This window comes from Balaenoptera physalus (genome assembly GCF_965194825.1).
Source record: "Balaenoptera physalus genome assembly, chromosome: 9".
In the NCBI taxonomy this organism is placed as follows: domain Eukaryota; kingdom Metazoa; phylum Chordata; class Mammalia; order Artiodactyla; family Balaenopteridae; genus Balaenoptera; species Balaenoptera physalus.
The window spans coordinates 24765553-24783842 of record NC_138888.1 but is presented as its reverse complement, the minus strand read 5'-3'; the positions used below and the strand labels follow the sequence as shown (position 1 = coordinate 24783842).

At 40.2% G+C, this 18290-nt stretch overlaps 2 long non-coding RNA genes across 4 annotated transcripts in view; both read left to right on the top strand.

Annotated features, from left to right (window-relative positions):
• The window catches only part of LOC309666955, a 148288-nt gene that overhangs the window by 85071 nt on the left and 44927 nt on the right, over positions 1-18290 (top strand). The gene's annotated exons all lie outside the window — the stretch shown is intronic.
• LOC309666982 lies at positions 7-15246 on the top strand. The gene is made up of 2 exons (XR_014267446.1): positions 7-394; positions 432-15246. It is a non-coding gene; the product is annotated as an uncharacterized lncRNA (long non-coding RNA).

Genomic DNA, 18290 nt, shown 5'->3' with positions numbered 1-18290 from the left:
CATCATTTATTGATTTTTTAATTTGAGACAGTTTTTGAGTGACTACTCTGAGCTTGGCTCTGTTTTATGTTCTAGTGTAGAATGATGTGTTAGTTAGACTAGTCTGTCTTTTAGGAGCCTCTATTTTAGTGCGGGAGAGAGAACAATAAATAATTATATAGACAAATAGGACGTGATTTCCATTAGTGCTGAGTGCTATGAAGTGGGGCAACTTTTTGTTGGGGGGAGTTAGGGAAGCCTCCTGAGGAAATAATTTTTGAGCTAAACTCTGAATGGTAGAAATAAACCAGCTTCATGAAGGTCTAGAGGGTGAGTGGTTCCAGGCAGTGGGAACAGTAAGTTTCAGGCCTGAGGCAAGGCTACACCCAGGGGGACAGCCAGGCCTGAGTGGTGAGTGGGAGGGGTGTGGGCTGGAGGATGAGGGCAGAGAGGTAGGCAGGGACCTGGCTCTCTGGACCATGGTGAGGAGTCTGGCCTTCTGTGACAAAAAGCCATCGGAGTGTTTTAAATAGGCCACTGGCTTGATTTATGTTCTGAAAGATTACTCAGACTGTTGTGTGGAGAAAGCATTGTTTTTTTTTTTTTTCTTTTCCATTATGGTTTATTATAGCATATTGACTATAGTTCCCTGTGCTGTATAGTAGGACCTTGTTGTTTATCCACACTATATATAATAGTTTGCATCTGCTAATCCCAAACTCCCACTCCATCCCTCCCCCTCGGCAACCACAAGTCTGTTCTCTGTGCCTGTGAATCTGTTTCCGTTTTGTGGATAAGTGTGTCTATGTCATATTTTAGATTCCACATATAAGACATATCGTATGATATTTGTCTTTGTCTGACTTGCGTCACTTGGTATGACAATCTCTAGGTCCATCCAGGTTGCTGCAAATGGCATTATTTCATTCCTTTTTATGGTTGAGTAGTATTCCATTGTGTATATATATATGTATATATCACATCTTCTTTATCCATTCATCTGTGGATGGACATTTAGGTTGTTTCCATGTCTTGGCTATTGTAAATAGTGCTGCTGTGAACATAAGGGTGCTTTTATCTTTTTGAATTATAGTTTTGTCTGGATGTATGCCCAAGAGTGGGATTACTGGATCATATGGCAACTCTATTTTTAATTTTTTGAGGTATCTCCATACTGTTTTCCATAGGGGCTGCACCAATTTACATTCCCACCAACAGTATAGGAGGGTTCCCTGAGAAAGCATTGTTAAGGGACAGAAGTAGAAACAAGAATTTTAGATGAGAGTCTACTGAGGTCTGTATTAGGGGAATAGCAGTGGGAATGGTGAGAAGGATCAGTGGGTGGAATGGGGATGTTTTGGAGGTAAGCCTACGGGATATTTGGTTACGGGAAAAAGCAGAATCTCAGATGGCTTGAACAGCTCTGTGCATGGTGGTGCCATTTACTGACAGGGTAAGTTGGAGAAGGAGTAGTTGGGATTGGGGAAGGTGGGGTCAATGGGGGCTTCCCTGGTGGCGCAGTGGTTAAGAATCTGCCTGCCGGTGCAGGGGACAAGGGTTCAATCCCTGGTCAGGAAAGATCCCACATGCCACGGAACAACTAAGCCCGTGCGCCACAACTACTGAGCCCTCATGCCACAACTACTGAAGCCTGAGCGCCTAGAGCCCATGCTTCACAACAAGAGAAGCCACTGCAATGAGAAGCCCACTCACTGCAACGAAGAGTAGCTCCCGCTCGGCGCAACTAGAGAAAGCCCGCGCACAGCAACGAAGACCCAACGCAGCCAAAAATAAAATAAATTAAAAAAAAAAAAAAAAAGATGGGGTCAATGATGGGTTGGGTGAGAATGCAGAGTTCTGTTGGTTAAGTTACATTTGAGATGCTGGTGAAACACTCCAGTTGAGGTTGGTGATCACAGGGAGAAAGCAGGACTGTTGATCATCAGATCAGAGCACTGGGGAAAACCAGTGGCGCTCCCAAAGAGGTCGAAAGCATGCTTACAAAGCTTTGAAAGTCTGGAGTAGAATTCCTAAATCAACTTCCTCCTTTGCCTTTTCTTTAAAATTTTCTCTTTATCTTTAAAATCCTCTCCTCTGATTCACCTTTAAAATCCTCTTGGTTCCCAAAGTGGGATGAGTGCCTGGAGCCAATTAATTAAGGACTTGTTGGAAAGGTTGTAGACTCAACTATAAAAACACAGTTTCAGCACAGTATCCCCACCCATCCCTTCCAGAGCACCTCCCCTACCAGGCGGGTTTTCTCTGATCCATTTCGAACCGCATACCAATGACAAATGTGCAGGGAAGAGAGCTGGTTGTACTTGTATTGCTCATCCCACTCATCCGTCCAGGAGAACAGGCTATATGTTTATAACAAACCCGTAGAACTTTGGGTTGGAAATGTTTTTTTCCTCTGTTATCAGAATGTAGCCAGACTTAAAGAAGACTGGTTATCTATTAGTCATTTGGTATTCTAAACACGCTGGTGTGGGCTCCCCACCTGGCTGTGGCTTGCTTAAATTGTAACCAAGTTTATCCCAATTAAGTTGTCTAAAAGCTGGAGAGAATAAGCTTTTTGGCAGTTCAACCAGAAGCCCAATGCTTAGGCCAGAATCTTGATAGTATTGTAAATTCATAAAGGACAGAACTGACATCTTCTAAGAATGTAACAACGAAGTAAAGTGAGTGCTTTAAAAATGAACAGAACAAAAACATAAACTCAGAAATGAGCTTGGTTCTTTAAAGGATCATTAGGGAAACAAATGCAAATCCAAAGCATGCTTTTAATTCTTTTAAAAAAAGTCTTTTAGGAATGGTTTGGATTGCATACTTGAAAACTTTTTTTTTTTAATTGACATGTCTCATTTTTGATTGAATTTTATTTATCATCGTGGGAAAAAAATCAGTCTTTAGAGAGTCACAGACCTGTGTCAAATCCAATCTATGCTACATTCTGGGTTTATGACTTCTTTGTTCAAAGTACTTTGAATTTTCATTTACTCATCTAAAAGTTGGGGAAATTATGACAGCCACTAAATATATGTATGCATGCCTTCAATCCGGCAATTCTACTCGGAGGAACTTATCTGAAGGAAGTGATCACAGGACTCCACAAAAAGATCTACGTGAAGAATGTTCATTTGAAACACTGAAATACTGGAATTCTTTGAGTAGATGATGACATATCCACATACAGGAATACCAAACAGTGAGCAAAGATGATTTTGTAGAAGAAATTCAGTGACCTGAAAAACTGTTCAGAATATAAACATTAAGTGAATAATTATAAAGTTATGTACCATGTGATTAGTTTTTTGGGGAAAGAGCATATTTATATACTCACTCACAGAAAAAGCCTAGACCAATAAGCACAGTAATGTCAATAGTGGTTAGATCTGAGTGGTGAGAACTTGAAGGAGGTTTGGTTTCTTCTTTCTACTTTTCTAGATGTTCCAAACTTTCTTCAGTGAACATATACTAATTTTACAATTATTAAAGAGATATTAAAAAGGGACACTAATATCCACCTTACAGATTTGTGGTGAGAATTAAATTAGGTGAGATGATTTATAAAATACACTTAGCTTAGTGACTGACATTTAGTTGGTATTTTCCATTATTTTTACCCAACTTAGTCACTCGTCATGGATTTAGCTCAAAGTCATTGTTGACCTAAAACAAAACCAAAAATATTACATTTCCGCTGGTAAAGATTTTTCAGCATTAAAGATATTCAAAAGAATGTATTGCAAGCTATGAAGGCAATTTCAGAAGAGTTGTACCTGAAATGCTTTGAACTGAAATCAGCGTTTAAACTTAAGGTGACTAACTACTTTGGGGCGTTTATTTGGACATATAAGCTTTGTATTGTTTGTTTAAAAACCTGTCATTACTATATAGCCACATAGGGTACCTAGCTAGATAGAACAGTATCACTCAAAGTGAGCAATTAGTCTGTCATGATAAATGCCCCCTCTTCTTCAGGCTGATAAAAAGTGTCCTGTCAGGGCCTCTGTGTCATCCCAGAAACACCGTACATGAGCCTGGCTGCTTTCTCTTAGCAACATTCTTCATCCTGCAGAAATGTAGAGGGAATTTTTGTGGGTATGGTTGAAAGACAGCTCATATTATCCCTATCTCTCTTCCGGGACTATGGGACTATTTATCATCCGTGTGCGCTCGGCTCCTCTCCCATAACCCACGTACTCCCCCTCCCCACACTCCTTCTTAACGTCCCCAATCCCCTCCTATCTCCCTTCCCTTATGCTGAGCTCCTCCCTTTTTTAAAAAAAAATCTCTCTTTTAGTATTTACCATAGAGTATTGTAAACATTAGTTTGCTTATCTTGCTCCTGCACTGGAGTTCCCTGAGAGATCTGCCACTTTCATGTAATCTCTCAGAGCCCGTCCTTTCTTCCTCTTAGTCTTTCATTGGCAAAGTGGGAACTTAATGCCTCATTTAAGGGTATGTTGTGGGCATTCCATTACATAATGGAAGTAGAGTTCCTGGTACATGTTAGGCACCCAATAATGAAAGCTGTTATAATGATCAATTTTATTATTTATTTACTTTTGTACCCTTAGGGCCTGGCATAGTGCCTGATGTGTAATGGGTATAAAATAAATTACTGGTGAATTAATTTATAAGCTTACAGAATGTGGCTTTAAAATACAAAAAGAATGTATCTTTGTAGTGTTTATAGACTTGGGCAACAATTCCATGCACTGTCCCTTCTCATTTCTTTCCCCACACATCCTGTCTGGTGCCTATCCCTGGGCACTATCTTTCCTTGAGAAAATCAATGGCTACCATATAGGTACAGAAAGTCTACTGACATGTAGATGTAGCTTAATAGAGATAAGAGGAATTCTCTGCCTTGATCTTCACCTCCTTAATCTATATACTTACTTGTTTAGGGACCAGTCTTTTTAGTTTTGTTAACCTCTGAATTCTCTCTAAATCCAACAACTATCTCCTGGCCGCAATAATCTGATTGAGATGAAATCCATTCTACTGCTAACTCCAGACTCCATCTGATCTGTTAGTTCCAAACTAGTCACCTCTCTCAGTGTTGACAAAACCTGTCAGCTCATTTGTATTCCACCACCTATCTTTCCCCTGCTTCCTTTGAGGAAGACGTTTGTGAATTATTTTAAGCCAGTTGAATCACTCTGAGATGTGCTATTTTTAAGCCTTTGAGGAGCAGTTGAGAAGGAATGATTTAGGGATGTGAACCGTTTCACAATAATATCCCAAAGAAACTTCAAATTTGTGGTAGGTTTCAGCATTTTAAGATACTAGAGGTAAGTAGGTCGCTGTTCTCAGATGCAAAGCACTAACGTACTCAGTAGCAAAAAGCCTTCTGAAAGCAATGGTATTAGGGTGCAGGTGAGACACGAAAGAAGCCACCTGCTGTTGAAGAAAATGCATCCTTTCCAATATCTTCTAAACAGACTGCTTCCTCTCTTTGCTGTTTCCTCTGCTTGGATGTAGAAGTTTGTTCTCTTTTATTGGGACCCCTGTCTCTGTGTCCTTGTCAGACTTCTTGCCAACAGGTAGTCAGCTGCTGCACCCTCCTCTCTTCCAAAGACTCTACTTTGGGTCTAGGGCCCCACGTGGCCTTGTAGGGAGAGTGGACTTCTGTAAGCCAATCACAAGGGGAGAGCCCTCTAGACTGATTATCCTATTTGTTTTTTTGAGCCTTTTCTGAGCCCCCAGCCCACTAACCAAAGAATATTTCCCCGCTGAAAAATCCAGGACATCTTCCCAGATTGTTAAGAACTCAGATGTTTTATCTTATCTCAACTTTTCTAGACCTCTGTATTGTTCCCATCTCAGTTATGCATTTAACACCCCTGCTCTCTCCTTTACTGCTCACCCTTGTGTGTCAGTCTATGCCTTCTTGCTTAACTGTGCTGTTTTGTTTTGCCATCTGTATGTCCCTATCATGCTGGTTCAGGGCACTATTCCAGTAATAGACTGGGTGCAGTTAGAAGGGAAGGACCATGTTACTCTTGTTCTTTCTTTTTTTCCTTTTAAGGTGATCAGTGAAGCATCAAGTATAATTACGACTTAATAAGTGCTTTTTGTTGATGATGATGATGAAATGTTCTTTCATACTTACAGACTGTACCTTCCTGTAATCCAGGTACTATAGTTCATGGAGAAGCTATAGTGGGATATTAAAATTGATGAAATCTGGAGTGATATCTTTGTTATTAACAAACTGAAAATTTGGATACAATTTTAAACAATTTCTTTATATACATCAAACCAGCTACTATCAGGGGTTGGGGGGTGAAAATAAGTCCACAGTTTTCATCATGGATTGTGGAGTTTGGATAAAGACAAAGAACTTTCTAAAATACCAAGAGTCCTCCAACCCTCAGGGAAATCACCACTCCACACATAAGGTAACATATACTGAAATTTTTTTCTCATGAGGGCACCAGATATTTCTCTGTACATATATTTTCTTTTGACATATGGAATACTGGGGAAATCTACCACTAAGTTTTGGAGATGTTGCCATAATCACTGATTTCATAGGGAAGGAAGATGATTGTAGTAATATTTTTCTTACTTTGTTGTTGTTGTTCCTGGCAATAATTCATGGCATTGTTGAATTAGGAGTTGGTATTTTATCCAGATTTATCAGTAGGAATATGAGTATGGGGAATTTTAAATTAAGGGACCCAAGAGCACTTATGTTTTCTAAATAAGGAAGCAGATGCTTAGATAGATGACATTTAAGGTTTGATGGCTGACACAACCCATCCCATTGATTCCAGTCTAGTGCCCTTTCCAGTGAATGGTGCTGACTCTATGAGCTCTTGGCACTGAAAGTAGGGTAGAACATATTGATGTTGAGAAATTGCTCCCAAGTTTTGCCTATTTATATAGACATCTTCATAGTGCTTCATTGATGCCTTTACTTTTTACAGGGGTGTTATTATGGACACACTCAATATGTGCTTGTATATATGGAATACATATACCTGGTGTGTAAAATAATGAGACACTGTAATGAAAACTTTTGTTCCAAATAATGCTGACCCATCGCTAGCCTGGCCTATAGGTCTCCATGAGTAAAAAAAAAAAAAAAAAAAAAAATTAAATATTATGGCAGCCAATATTTGATGTGGGGTAGAAGGATTGAAGGTGGGAGAAAGGTGGAAAGAAAGGTTTTCAACTTTCTGTGCCTTTTTTAGGCCAGGTGATTCTAGCAGTGGTGCTCTGGGCTTACTGGCAGAGAAACGTTGCCCCTCTCTGTTCTTTTATCCTCCTATTCCCATGCCCTATCCCCCAGTAGAGTTTCAGAAGTTCCTCTCTCCAGTCTAGGGGAAGAGATACTACATCTCTCCCTAAAAGGAAAATTTATTTATTTATTTGTAGGATCTTGGCTGTGGTGATGGTTGACTCGTCTATAAATTCAAGGCAAAAACCAGAAACAAGACCCCTAAACCTTTGTAAACTCCCTCTCTTCCTCTTTGTATCTCTTTTTGAGTAAATCCCTCTTGGCCTTGGCTGTGTCACCTGGCACATTCCATGTCACCACAGAACTACTGAAGTGAAGCTGGCCCTTGTCCCCTGCTCACTAGCATTAAAGCAAGGCCTTCTTCTTTATTCTACTTTTCAGGGCAATTCATTGCCCTGAAGCACAGGTCTCCCCTTCCCAAAAGATTTTAAAATGTACGTCTCTCTTCCAAAATTATGGGAATCTTAATTGTAATAAAATCACACGAATGAGTTGTGGTAAGTTTTTGGCAGGTTCAGGAAAATAATGGTTTCACTTAAACATGAATCACTAAAACACTGCTTCTTTAACACAATTAACTCAAAGCAGCCCTTATTGTTAGAATAAGAGATTTCCTCCACAAATCTCTCTTCCTTGCGCAGACTTCCAATATGGAAGCAGAGAAAACTGTTTTAACAAATCTTCTTTTCTCTAAAACGGGATAAAGATGTGTTTCTTCTCATTGTCTTCCTGAGGAAAGCTTCTCAGGTTTCCAGAGTATTAATAGACTGACTAAGACATGCGTAAGTAAATATATCAATGGTGAAAAAAAGGAAAAGTTGAAGAATGTCATTTCCTCTGAGGGAGATTTTTCAGTAATCACAAGAGGACCATGGGGACTGCTATCATTTAGTGTGGAAGGCACTTTGGTTGGCAGCTTTGCTAAGATAGGAGCTTAGAATGTGGACCCAGGTCATCTTGTTCTAAACAGAACTGCGGTTGGGTGCACATGGCGGTCGTGAGCCCAGGGATGCACTGAGAGTGTGAAGTTGTCAGGAAAGATCAGTGAGAGCTTTGCTTTGCTGTGGAATCAATTGTTACACAATATTGCTTCTGAGCTACATAAAGAACAACTTTATTTTCGAGCAATGTTTATTTTAAAACATAGATAGACTTGACAATGCTTAAGATGCTAAAGAAAATTAAAACACTTTCCCCTCCGAGAACTTAAAGTCTAAAAGACAACATGATTGGCAGCCTGAATAGTAACTATTACTTTTCTTTTTCAAATGAAGGACATTAAAAGTCTTTATCTTTTTTATCCTTGGGCCCCTTTCTTTTTTTCTGTTGCGAGTTAGTGTTTGGTGCTGCGGAAAGTTAAGGGGGTATATGACCTTATTTCATTGTAGAGAAAACTAGGGAGCTGACCAGAGAAAACAGAGCTGACTGGAGAAGGAGGAGGGGAAAGTTTATAAGTTAAGCTTTTTTTCTTTTAGGGTAGGGTGGACCAATTTTAAAATATCAGGGGTTCACATGTTAACACGTACCGTGTTTCCTATTAAGAAAATTTGAAATAATTGTTGAGCTTGATTCCTTCTTTCAGGTAGGAACCTGTGATCTGCTTTTCCTCTGGGATGCCTTTCACGCAGAGTAATAGCCAAGGAGCTGAGGGAAGCTTTAATTCACTGTTAGTCCTATAGGAAAGGTGAACACGCAAAGTGGGATGGGTGTCAAAGGCACTTTTAAAAGAATCACATTTTATTTTTCTTTGATTAGGTTAAACATACACATGATACACAATTCAAAAGAGCACACAGTGAGAAGTCAACTTCCCTTCTACATGCATCCCACAACCATCTAGCTTTCCTCCCCAAAGACAATCATTGTTGCTGTTTTATTTTGTTGTTCTGGAGTTAGTCTATTAGAGGCTTCTTTTAAAAACCCTCATTTAATCCTTCTGATAACATCAGGTCCTGGGGCCCAAATGTTTCCCACCAGGGAAAGGTGTTCGGCCTCTTTTTGGCAAGAGGGGTGGGTGTGCAGTTTGCTGCACGACAACCTGAAAGGTAGGTACAGCCAACCCCATTTTCCAGATGAGGAAAACTGTGATTCCAGGAAATCGTGTGATTTGCCCAGCCAAACAGGTTGTTACTGGTGGAACCAGGGTTCCCACCCAGGCGCTTTGAGACCCGGCCTTACTCTTTCCACTGTGCAGTTGTGCTTGACCAACCCAGAGCTCTCCTTGGCACCAATTAGCCTTCTCCAGAGTGGGTGCAAATTGGTTTTCCTCTTTTGAAATCATGATCCAAAACAGCTTATAAGGAAACTTTAATATTTTACTAACAATATCCAGAGTTCCAACAACACATTGGGTGCTTGAATACAGATACACACAGGCCCGCAACACTTCATGACCGCCTCACGTCTCCCTGCCCAACTCTGATGACAAGTGCAACTGCTGCCATGATTCACTAATATTCTAAGGAAGAGGTTGGGCTTGTTTCTTCTATTCAGCCACAGGAAGACATTAAGAAAGGAAGTGAGTTAAGACAGATTGCTGCAAGTGCCAGGCAATTGGTCCTCATTGTTTGTGGATTTTATCTGCAAATTTGGCATCTCCCACCTCCCTGCTCCACCCCCAGGACACTCCATTTCATCCTTGAGGTAGTGCTTCTGGCAGCGACCGCTACTAGACATCGGAGGTTGTCAGGGACTCTTATCGGTTTCCAGTTGGGTTTCACTGGTTTGAGCATTCTTACTTGTGCATGTCATGATTTGGTTATATATATACATGGCCCAATTTCTTTGAGCTGCTCTGCAAAGTTGGCCATGATGGACGTACGTCATTTATTTTAGACTCACTTTCTAAATCGTGATCATAAATAGTTTCTGAAGCATTAATAGGAGGACATGCTGTTCCTCATTTGTATCACCGTGTCACTTTGGGGTGTCATTAATGATTGGCTCGCATTAGCCGTACATTGCCCCCTACTCTCCAAAAGTAATAATTTTGGCTTTATTTTTAGTCTGTGTACATAGTTCTGAAAATGACCAAGGAGAGGAGGAGTACTCTTTTAAAGGAGATTCCTTCTGAGCATGGGCTTATCAGCTGTGTTCACAAAGAATCAAGTATTCTGCCATTTGCTCCTGATCCTACAACACTAAAACGTTCCTTGTATCTCAAAATGGGCACCTAAAAATCAAAGCTCATAACTATCAATGTATGTAGGATGTACTTTCTTTTCCTTGTTATATTAAAAGCACAGAAACATGTCTGGCCCAGATTGGTATTTCTCAGGGTTAGAATGAATAAGCTTTTAAATTGCTTTGTAACTATATCAAAGTTAATTGAAGTACACTATTAAATTTTTTCTCTCGTCTCAGTTATGTAAGAAAGAAGGTGCTTGAGAGTAACATTCCTCATTTGCAGTATTAAGAGAGAAATTGTATGTAGCATTTCAGTTCTCCCCCTTTAGGCAGGAAACATGCCTGAAGGTGACACAGGATTTGTCATAGAAACTTGGACTGCAGTTCATTGGTGGCTGAGGCTGGGCAACATTGGAGACCTGTCTAATTGCTGCTGTGGAACCGGAGTCCTGGGAGTGAGGCAAAGACCACCTTCACCATTGGAGCTTTCACCACTGACTATGGTGGAAAAGCTCTGGTCTCTGTACACAGGACAAAGCATTTCTAAGCATGCTCTGGTAGGATGTTCACCCCAGTGGTTATGGACTGAGGGTGTGTGTCTCCTCAAAATTCAAATGCTGGAGCCCTAACCCCCAATGTGATGGTATTTGCAGGTGGGCCTTTGGGGGATAATTAGGTTTAGATGAGGTCATAAGGGTGGAGCCCTGTGATGGCATTAGTTCCCAGTAAGAGGAGAAAGAGAGACTAGTGCTTTGTCTCTCTCCACCATGTGAGGACACAGTGAGAAGACGGCTGTCTGCAAGCCAGAAAGAGGGCCCTCAAGGGGGAACCGAATCAGCTGGCACCTTCATCTTGGACTTCCCAGTCTCCAGAACTAAACTAAGTAAATTAACTAAATAAATTCCTGTTGTTTAAGCCACCCAGTCTATGGTCTTCTATGACGGTAGCCCGAGGTGACTAAGACACCTGCATACTTTAATGCTACCCTGACACTGGATTTTTCACTTATCATTTAATCTTTTTACTCAGTGCTGCTCTATGCCTTGATCTGGGCCAGTTCTTGCTTGTAACCTGGAGAGCCTATCAGGTCAAAAGTCATCATGTTGTTCAGTGGAGACAGTTGCTTCTCCAACATCTCCAAATTCAAAGACTGATGGTAGATTTCCTTAACCACGGGTATTTAGTTTTCTTTTTTACATTTCCTTGATAATTGATTCATAGCACTTAATCCCCAGCACTGTGTAAAAATTATTTCATTTTTTTCCCCTTATCTGCTGTTCTCCACTAGAGTCTTAGCTCTGTGAAGGTCAGGATGTGTTCTTTTTGTCCCTCTCTGCATCATCAGCAGCTGGCATGGTACCCAGCTCCAACAGGTGCCGAGTGGATGACTGAGTGAGGAGCATTGCTGGGTGTGATGAAAGTCACGATGTGAGAGCACCTCTGATTCAGTGCTAACTTGGACCCTGAAAAGAATTAAGGAATTCTTTGGAAGATGTGTCTTTTCTAGGGTATTTCTTTCTGTCCTCCTCTCTATTCCTTGTCTAGATACTGTCAAACTCATTTCCTTGATTTGCTTTAAGCTGACCATTCTAAACGACTTGTGACAAGAAGACTGAATAGGAAAAGGGATTCCCCAGAGCTCTGAAGGAGTTAATGGAGGTAATTGAGAAACTGTTTAGCCAGATCTGTAATCTCAAGCAAATTATAATTTATACTCAGAACCAGGAAGATATCTAGCCTGGACCCAGAAGATTATGTTCTCTGTTTCTCCTCTGTTTTAGGCAGACTCTAAAGCTAGGATCATTGAACATTTACATACAGAAAAGAGGGAGAAAAGATTTCTCTGATAGGCAATTCTGAGCCCTAAATAATTGCCTTGCATTATGATGTAAATTTGCATGCAGATAAGGAGAAAACTGTAGGTGGAGTATATGTAAATTTTCATAATGTATTTGATAATTCAATTTTTAGTGGAGTATCCCAATGTTTTTCTCACTGGGGGAAAGAGGATTATTAGTCACACTTGGGGAACCAGCTTAAAAACAGAAAATGAAGTATATGGTTAACAGTTTCACATGGGGAAATATAAAGGAGGCAATGTTTAAGCCTTTGTTTTAACCAAATTCTTTATAAATTAATTTTAGTGTCTAAATTTGTGAATGACACAAAACTTTGGGGGTTGGGAGGCAAGCTAAAAAAAGAGGTAAATGCAGAAAGTTCATAAATCTGTTAAGTGGGGATAAAAATGGCAACTAGACCATTTGAGAGGTTTTTAGGTAACAACCAATACTAACGTTTATCAAGAGCTTACCATGTACTGGCCACTCTTCTAAGCACTTCACATCTATTATTTTACTTGGCCTCCTAACCACCATATGAAGTTGGTTCTAGTATTATCCTCATTTTATTAATGATGGAACTCAGATAGTTAACTTACTCAAGATCATACAACTAGTAAATGAAGGAGCTGGATTTAACCTAGGGAGCCTGACTCAGAACCTGTGTGCCTTACCACCACTGTAGAGGACCAACCACATCAAATACTTAGAAGATGAAGGGAATAGAAACCAAGAAAGAGACTAAAAATCCAGACTATCGTTCAAAGCAAAAATTCTTCCAAGAGAAGAAAAAAAAAAAAAAAGCCCAGCATCAGGAAGAGTGATGAAAAACCCGATCAAATATGGTCCTATCGCTTTATAATTAGGACACATTTATACTTGCATTTTTGTGAGCAGTTCTGTTCAAATTAGTTTAAGAGGGAACCAACCAACCAACAGAAGACTGGCAATAAAAACTGTAGAACAGATGAAAATGGAAGTTTGGGAGACAGACTTTAAGAATAAAGTTTGAGAAAAGGCTGAGATTACTATCTATGAAATCATAACTGACATGACTAAAGTAGATACAAACATTACTCATGAAATAGCTGGCAAAGTTAATACAGGGCACGAAAAGGATGTAACAGTGCATAAAAAAACCATGGCATCGTTACCCCAAGAGTTAGTGTGGGAAGAACATATAATATCTATTGCTATGTTTAAAATTACTAAGAATAATTATAAACAACTTCTGAAAATAGAGACGGATCCAGCACACAAGTGTAGTATGAGGGTAGTCATGAGCCTAACCCAGCCAAAAAAAAGAGAAGTTGTACTGCAGTGGTCAACTGTGGCTTTGAAGTCAGACAGACTTAGGTTTAGATTCCGACTCTACAATTCACTGAGAAGTTATTTAATCCCTCTGAGTCGTAGTTTCATCACCTGCCAACAGCAGATAATCATACTTCATTGGGCAATTGGGCCTGGCACATAATTGGCACTGAAAAAATGTTGGCTGTTATTATGATTAAGATGACCCCATGTATTTCTGTGTGATGTGCTCAAAAAAGCTTTTCTCTTCCATTAGGCTGAAGGTTGTTGAGGGTTTCAATTTTATTTTACCCTGAGCTGAGGTTCTTAGGTTCAGCTTTGAACAGAAGTTCCTGTCCCTACGTGCATGATGGGAAATTGCTGTGACCTCCCTTAATCTTGGGAAAATTTGTACTCGTGTGGCATTCTTTTATAAATTAAAACAGCTTACATATTCTTTCTTGATTGCCTTTTCTTGAGCGTTTACAATTGTATAGGTGATCTCATGCATCTCTTTTGAATTTTGTCTTTTGGCTGCTTGGTTTATTTTTGATGATCCTCTTCTGCCTAGCATGTGAGAGGGGAAGGACACTGTGTGTTTGCTTTTCTTGTGAGAGTGGATTCCTCTTCTTTGCCATTTCTTATCTCCTAGATTGAGAACCTTCTAGTCCCGGGACCAAACATACTGTAAGTAACAACAACAGCACTCAACTAAGCCTTCTACTCTGAAATGACAAGCTGAATAAAAGACAAAGTAGCGTATGCTTGTTATGACTCACATGTTGCCTAGAACTTCAGAGTCTCTGCCCTATTTTGTTTAAATCAAACATGTCAGGTGATCTGGCCACAGGACTGAGTATGACACTGATGTGCATTTTGCTGAAACAAGGTCAGCAGTCAGAGCTGGAGAGCTACACCCTGGGGAATTCAGCTGTGACCGTTGCCCAGAAAATTATAATTTAGGAAATTATTTCCTAAATTTCAACAACATTTCTCATTTCTGGGCAATGTTATTTTTTTTTAATCTTATTTTTTTTCTGTTTGCCTGGTGAATAGGTGACTCTTTTTCAGTTACAACAGTCAGGCTTGACTTAAAAGAGAAACAGGAAGAAAGAAATTGTCCAGAACTTTGGAATTATATATTTCCATTTCCATTATGTTTATAGTGTCCAAGAAAGAAACAGAGAAATAATTTTAAAAAGGGAGCACCAGCCAGAACAAATTTACAGGGGGAAAGTAAATAGTTGATTAGAATCTGAGATTATGAATATTACTTTGTTTTTTTTGTAAACTGACATCTGCCTTAAAGACACAACTTTGGAAAAATGTATAAAATTGAAAACACATTGACAATAAAGCATGCTCACCCCATCCTCCCTTTATTTTTACCTCAGCTTCAAATTTTCTGGCTACAGTCACAAACAGGAATGAAAGGTCAGTGGAGAACTACAGAGTTTCCTTTAATCTTTCAAACTTCTTTACATGCTTTAGATGGCATCTACCTGGAGCCTGGGGCCACCACCATAGACTCCTTGGAATTGTTGCTTCAGCATGTCTGTCATCAATGGTTTCTGAGATGTAATCCTCTCAGAAATGTAGTCAACATTCATGTTTGCTTTAGATTAAAAAAACATCTAAAGGATGCATGTACCCCAATGTTCATAGCAGCACTATTTACAATAGCCAAGACATGGAAGCAACCTAAGTGTCCATCGAGAGATGAATGGATAAAGAAGATGTGGTATACATATACAATGGAATATTACTCAGCCATAAAAAAGAATGAAATAATGCCATTTGCAGCAACATGGATGGATCTAGACATTATCATGTTAACTGAAGTAAGTCAGACAAAGACAAATATGATATCACTTATATGTAGAATTTAAAAAATAATACAAGTGAATTTATTTATAAAACAGAAACAGACTCACAGACATAGAGAACAAACTTATGGTTACCAAAGAGGAAAGGGGCAGGGACGGATAAATTAGAAGTATGGGATTAACAGATACACACTACTTTATGTAAAATAGATAAACAACAAGGACCTACTGTATAGCATAGGGAACTATATTCACTATCTTGTAATAACCTATAATGGAAAGGAATCTGAAAAAATATATAACTGAAACTTTGCTGTACACTTGAAACTAACATAATATTGTAAATCAACTAGACTTCAATAAAAAAATTATAAGAACAACAAAAAAAACCTAGATGTTTTTAATCAACCAGGTAAATATATCACAGAGAACTTCAGCTACAAATTAAAGTGTATTTATTTTGAGAGAGAGAGAGAGAGGTAGGTGACGGACTAACAGTCTGTATTAAGTAAGTGAGACAGCAGACAGCTGCACTACCTGACCATCCCCTCTTCTTTTTTCCTTATTCTCCACAACTACCAAAAAAATTGTCAAGGTCACCCTTCTGCCTTCTTTCTCCTGGATTCCCCCTTGTCTTTTTTCAGCTGGTTTTGAAGCATATTTGGTAAACTTCCTATCCAACAATGAGAAAGGAGAAAACTGGATAACAAGGGATAAGGGCTCTCCATTCAGAGGGGCTGGGTCTAGTCTTTTGTACATAATGTAGGTACTACGTTATGGGGTGAAACCTTTGTAGATCAAGGCAAAAATGCTTGATCATTTGTTTTAGCATTTTCAGATTTATTTTTTAAAATTAATGTCGATTTTGGAGAGAGTAGATAACGTTGTTAATGCGTTCTCCAGAACTGAGGGAAGGTTCTGGAGTGGCCCCTGGCTGCTTCCCTGAGAGAGGGCACCAACTGGGGGCGGTGTGCCAGTTAAGTTCAAATTCCCGTTTCCTTGTGCACCTTGAACAGCACTCAAAAGTTGACTGCAAAGGCTCCCCCCTCCCCCCTTTTTGTTTTGTTTTGTTTTGCCTTGTTTTTAACGCTCTAATTAAAGAATTCTGGGTACATATTAACTTCTCTCCCTCTACACCACCTCCCAACCCTGCCCCACCCCAAGTGTTTTGACTGCCAGGGACTAAGCAGAACGGTGCTTTGATGGATTTCCTATTTTGATAGTAAAATCCTTGTTTTTCTTACAAAAAGGATTTTTCTCTGCTTCTAACAAAACTCTAATCTTGCCCTTCTGACTCCTCATTCCATGCATCCCTTCCTTCCACGTTTCAGGAAGGAGCAATTAAGCAATCCTGTCCTGTTTCTTCTGAAAGTAGCAAACAGAGTGGCTTTAAGAGACATTATGCTGAGTCACCACGCAGACATGTTTTCAACACCTTCCAGACCATTTTGGATTAAGGCAGAAAGCCCGATTCTGAGGCACTATTGAACTCAACCCTGGAAAGACAGAAGTGTGGAAGAAGGGGAAAATGTTGAAGGAAAACAACCTTATCTGAGTAAAAAGTCCAGTTTTTCTTCCAGCGTGTAGTTTAAAAGTGCTGACTCATTGGAATGAATTTGAGGTTCGGGTTACAGTTTTCTTTTAGCAGATTTTGGCATTAAATGCATCGAATAAACCCTTTTAAACCTGTTACATGACGTAGAGACTAAATTCTGCACCTTCTCTACTCACTCCCCCACCTCCACATCCATCAAAACCACTAATCTCTGATTTTTTTTTTTTTTTTTTTTGGGCAAAAGTCCCCAGGAAACACATTTGCCTTGGAGTCCTGAGCACTTGGGCAGCTGTGGGAACCACCATTCCTGAGGTTTTAGGTGCCCTGGGACAGGCAGCGCCATGTCCAGGGTAAGTTGCTCTCCCCTGCGGGAAGGCCCACACCCAGGCCGCACCTTGAGAGTCAGTGAGGCTGGAGGGAGACAGAGATAAGATTCAAAAGGGAAAGAGATCCCCCTTCTCTGCCTCCACCCGCATCTCCTTCCTCAGGTGGAGAGCCCAGGGCCCACTCTATTCTTCCTCTGGATGAAAGGAATGTGGCCCTTGACCTACTCCTCTCTTCGAGACTGTGTAAAGGGTGAAGAGCCATTTCTTCCTAGGAGGGATTCCTGACCCCCACTCCTGCCCACCTCTGGCCCCCTGACTTCCCTCCTCAGCCTGCTGCTTTTTATCCTCTCCTCTGCAGCAGCTGGCTTCCTTGTTGGTCTCTTGCCGGAGAAGTACTTCGAGACACTGGACCCCCGGAGTCTCGGTAAATCTGTGTAGCCTCCGGTCTCGCACTTAGCAGATGCACAGTTGTTAACTGAGCAGACAAGCTGTGGGAACACACAGAGGTCTTCTGACCCCCCGACTGCACAGATGAAGCCGTATCTCTTGGGCCAGGTAGACCACGCCTGGCACATCTTAAAATGGGAGATGCTTTGAAGGAGGGAGAGGAGGAAAACAGTGATAGAAGTGGTCTCCTGGTAAACAAAGGGAGAGCTTTTGAAAGGATCAACAAATAAAAATTAACTAGGAATCTCTGCTTTACTGCAAATCCAGTATTCTAAACCCAGATTCAGGGCTGCCTTGCTTTATCAGTCTCAGGCCATCGCAAATCCAGTTGTGTCATTTTCTGCACGTTTTTTTTTTCCTTCCAGTTGTGATATAGATGAAGCCATCAAAATGCTAGTACGATCTATACCAATCACTTCCAAAGTGTTTAACTGTGCATTCTGTAGGTAAAAAACGTATCAGCCCACATCTTCTCTTTCTACATAGCTGTAAATTGTATGCATGCACTGTTACTGTGCTAGTGCATCGTGCACGTTATAAAACATTACCTATATACATTACAAGATGAGATAAAAATATAAATAGATATTCCAGCATCTTCTTCCCAGGCCAGGATGGATCACTGTTGCACCCTGCCTGGATGGC